The sequence below is a fragment of the Acanthochromis polyacanthus genome, chromosome 14 (genome assembly GCF_021347895.1).
Source record: "Acanthochromis polyacanthus isolate Apoly-LR-REF ecotype Palm Island chromosome 14, KAUST_Apoly_ChrSc, whole genome shotgun sequence".
Classification (NCBI taxonomy): domain Eukaryota; kingdom Metazoa; phylum Chordata; class Actinopteri; family Pomacentridae; genus Acanthochromis; species Acanthochromis polyacanthus.
In genome coordinates, this window is record NC_067126.1 from 30996532 (window position 1) to 31001639 (window position 5108).

The window sequence follows — 5108 nt, forward strand, 5'->3', positions numbered from 1 at the left end:
AAGAACTTAGTGTTGTAGAGAAAGCTAATTATCTCAGCAAATTTGTGAAACTCGTCACACTAACATTTACGCTTAATCTATTTACGGTGTAATTATTAATATAAAACACGTAAGCACAAAAATGCAGTAATTTGTTTTATTTTTATCAGGTTCTTCATCCCACATGTCTGTCAAGTTAATATTGTGAGTTTATTACTTTTTTCCTCATTAAATTGCTTTTAAGTCAGGCATAAGCATTGGTTTTCAGTTGTTTTATGGACAGTATTCCTTCAGAAGACACTCATTTCAACACTTAACTGTTCCAATTTGCTATATATCCCATTTTAACAGTATTCACATTATGTTTGTGGTGTGTACAAACTAAAGGGAGAGAGGAAATATTCAGGTGAGAATGATACTATTTATTGTGGTACTTAGTGTCTGTGCAGACAAATTTGATGAAGCAATTTTATGACAGGAAGGGACCAAACATTCCCCATAACATTATTATTAGAACGATGCGTGTATTGAGAGAACTCGTGATTGTAATCAATGGCCTTAAGGTCAGTCAACCCATTTTACAACCACTATTGATTCAAGTCATGGTAATTATAAGTTTCAGTTCTGCATTATAAGTACATGATAAGTGGTGTCCTCGATCTTCTCCTGTATTCAGAGATGGCTGCCCCAGTTTTGCATAGACATCTGCCTTCAATGCCCTCTCAGACTACTCCAGAATGTCAACATTGCTGTCTTCAAAGCAATGTACCACATCATACTGATCTAGGTGAATGACTGAGTAATGTCCTGACAAACTGGTTCTCCCACATTTTATAAAACTCATTGGCTACCTGTACTGTTTTTGTGTCAACAAACTGAACTCACAGTAACTACTCTAATTGCTTCACTGAATCTATGAATATTCAAACAGACTTAAAGGAAATATTGTTCTTCAGATGCAAACATTTGCCTGGTTTGCCATCCTGCTAGTATTCTGTATGTTAATACTTCAGTAAACAAAGTAATAAGGTCATTTAGGATTCCAGCAATGTGGTTCTGGTATTGTCAAATTCCAGACAGTCTCTCCTACAAAAATGTAAAAAAAAAAAAAAAAAAAAAAAACAGCTCATGGGGTTAGTGTACTATTATGGAGTCACAGTAGTGCCACATCAAAATATAAATAAATAAATAAATGTGGAAATATAAAGAGAAATAAATAAATAAATAAATGTAAAAATATAAAGAGAAATAAATAAATAAATAAATAAATAAATAAATAAAAGGAAAAAACAGAAAAGGTAAAAGCAAAGACAAAATTTTCCTTTTTATTTATTCATTTATTTATTTCTCTTTATATTTCAACATTTATTTATTTATTTATTTCTCTTTATATTTCCATATTTATTTATTTATTTCTCTTTATATTTCAACATTTATTTATTTATTTATTTCTCTTTATATTTCCATATTTATTTATTTATTTCTCTTTATATTTCCACATTTATTTATTTATTTATATTTTGATGTGGCACTCCTGTGACTCTACATACTATGGATTACCTTTGCCTGGAAAAACAATAGACACAAAATAAACAGAATGTTCTATAATGTTTGCTGTCTTTTTGTTAACTGGTTTATCTACTATAGAAATAAATCCTGCTTTCCTCCACATTAGCACTGATTAAAATAAGTTTTCCAGGGACATTTTGTACATGCATATCTCTGCTGCCACGGTTCAGTTGTTAAATGCTATTTATGATTATGGTAAGCTATCTTTATAAATGATAATTAGAATACTGATCATGGTGAACTTTATGCTGAGGCTGGGTGGAACTGCCTCTCTGTAAGGCACAGGGCTTTACTTCATTGCGACGCATTGTCAAAGATGAAATTGCAATCTGAAGTTGAGCTGAAACGCTCTGCTGATTGGTTAACAATGAATTCAAAACTATATTTAATAGTTGTTTAAGCCATTTTCATATATACATTTCACAATTTCATGGTTCTAGCTTTCCAATTTGCAAATTTTGTGCTTTTTCTTTCAATAATTTTGATAATTTAGTACTTTGTGCACATATTTTTTACTTCTGGGCTCAGCGATTGTATTTTTATTGTCAGGAGGCCTTAATAACTCTTTAAAAAGCCTCCAGCTCATCAAAAATAAGAGTTTGTCCTCCCCGCCATCAATTGCTCAAAGATTATTGGCTTTCTCTCTGTAATTTTGTAAGGTCTTGAACTCAAAGTGTCCTTAAATTATTTGTGTTGTGAACTGGCACTATATAAAGTAATATTTAGCGAAACGGAATACTTTAAAGATTGCTACTGAACTTTTACACAGCAAGCATTTTCACAGTGTCACCTTAAGCTTTGAGCCTTTTTTCAGTTTTTTTCATGTCAGCAATTAAACAAATATGAAAATCATCATCTTCTACAGCCTGATATGTATTACATGTACATCTGCTTACACCTACTAATTGCAGCAGTAAAATACTGATCTTACGTAATGAGTAATAGCCGCGCAATAAAACAATAAGCGATAGAATATGAATCACGGCCACGTTTTTTCTGCAGTGAGTAGTTTAATCATGCTAATCCTGCCTAACTTAAGTGACGTTTCCAGTTATATTTTTGTAACAGAATGTTTAATACAGTGTTATATTTGTACTTTTTCCTAAATAAAGCCTCTGAATATTTCTTCCATGACTGCTTTGAATGTGGGCTGTCACTGAACATGTTCAAACGATTGTATTATGTTGGAAAGTTCTGGCTAAATTTGAATTTAACATGCAGGAGAATCTAAAGATTGGCTCATTTATCACTTATCTGACTCCCACCTGGTCTTATTTAAGTTGATTCATTTAGCCTGAATTCTTAAATGCTCTATTTACTCTTTGATTTTAAGAATATGTGTTTTTAATAGTTTTGTTTGTATGCCTACATCTCCTGCTGTATCTTTGCGCTGCTATATTATAAATGACACTGTTATATCTCAGCATTTAAACAAAGGTTGAATTAAAGTATACTTTCTCAAACTGCTAAATTGTTCCTTTGATATAACAAATCCAATTATATTTATGAAGCATCACCTGATTCGAATATTATCCCATATATGTATTATACTCCCATTGTTATGGTTCTGATTGGGCAAAATGCACCGAGCAGTTGGACAGAAGCTGTGTCATCATCCATTCTTAATGCAATAGAGAACTATTTTGGCAGCCAAAAGTAGCCAAATAGTGCCACTTGCTTTAATGCGACTTCAATTTCAAATAAAAACATATTTAAAAAAAACATAATTATGTGCATTTTAGGAATATTTGATGACAGTCTGTGAGACTCTTTCCCTACTACCCACTCCTTCCTGTGATATTATCAATCGCCTGTTGTGAATAATAAGCGGCTGTAAAGAAGGAGCAAACTCCGACACCCTTCACACTACTTGTCCTAGCGGGCATTAACCTCTCAACCATTTACATGATCACTACAAACATATTTCTGTTTCCGCTTTTATGTAGTAAAACACATATTCATGCTTTCATACTATTAATATTTGTGCAGCTGTGAATTAAATAAACTCACAATATTGACTTGACAGACATGTGGGATGAAGAACCTGATAAAAAACTAATACAAATTTCTACATGTTATGTGTTTATATGTTTTATATTAATAATGACACCTTAGATAGATGAAATGTTAATGTTAGTGTGATTAGTTTCACAAATTTGCTGAGATAATTAGCTTTCTCTAGAGAAAGCTAATTATCTCAGCAAATTATCACAGGACAATACTAAGTGCTTCGGTTCTTTAGCCTACACTCACATTAGCTTATTAACATCGGTGAATAAAAGAAATTTGATGAAGCAATTTGATGACAGGAAGGGACCAAACGTTCCCCATGACATTATTATTAGAACGATGCATGTATTGAGACAACTCCTGATTGTAATCAATGGCCTTAAGGCCAGTCAACCCATTTTACAACCACTATTGATAACAACTAATTTCAATCATCCAAAGTGATTTAAAAAATCAGTAACAGTATAATGCTAGCAAATGTCTCATTTCAATAAAGTAGTATTAGTGTCCAATCAGATCAAATCAAGTTTTTATATCACATGTTTTAAAACAGTCTGGACTGGCCAAAGCTCTGTACATGTTATATGACAGGCAGCAACAACAATATGGCAAAAACAACAAGAAAAAAAGGATGAAAACTTGTAAAAATCAAATTTATTTAAAATACTAAATTACAGTTGCCATTGATGAAATTACTTACTGGAACACTGAGTTCCATAATATCACTCTTTCGAAGACATTGGGGGAGAGGTCACTTCTGACAGAGCCCTTATCAGTCTAATGGAAGAGTAGATAATGGGAAAGTGGGAGGCACAGGTTAACCTGAAAATAAGATAGGGATTTCTTCCCTAGAGCCTCAGTGTTATCGTTGGATTTCTGAAGGAACCAAACATTCTGCTGCGAGAGTCCAGGTATGGTGCGTTTTGCTTTTTTGGCACTACGACCTGCTACACTTTTTTCTACAGAATTCTCCATTAATATTCTTTTCCGGTATAATGTTTTATTAGTGACGTTGGTACGGTGAGCTGATGGAAACTGTAGTGTTCTTAACATCTTATTAAATACACAGTGAATGGCATAGGTGATCTAACTTTTACCTAAATTATTATCTTAATCCAAGTAACTTCAGCCATTTGAGGTTTTTAGGCGTGTGATTATGTTTTATTTCTCATCCAAGAGGCTTCTTCGGTTATTATCTTACAATTTATTCTTATGTAATGTAATATTTATTTCCATTTTAATATTATTTTATCTAGTTGTTACCAAGTGAGGACACACGTGCTAAAGTCAGGGCAGCTGACATGAAGAAATCTCACAATCGTACAACTCCAGGTGAAGATAACGGAGGTGAGTAAGCAACTTTCAGTCTAAAACAAAACTGTCAAAGTAATATTTTTTTCTTTTTGCAATGCAATTTAGAACAACTCTAAATACAGATATCCTTTTTTTTCCTCCCCAGTTGAAAATAAGAAAGGGTAAGTTTGTTTTGGGAGACTTGAGATATGTTCATGTTTTCAGTTTATGGGGTTTCTGTATAATATGTGAACTGC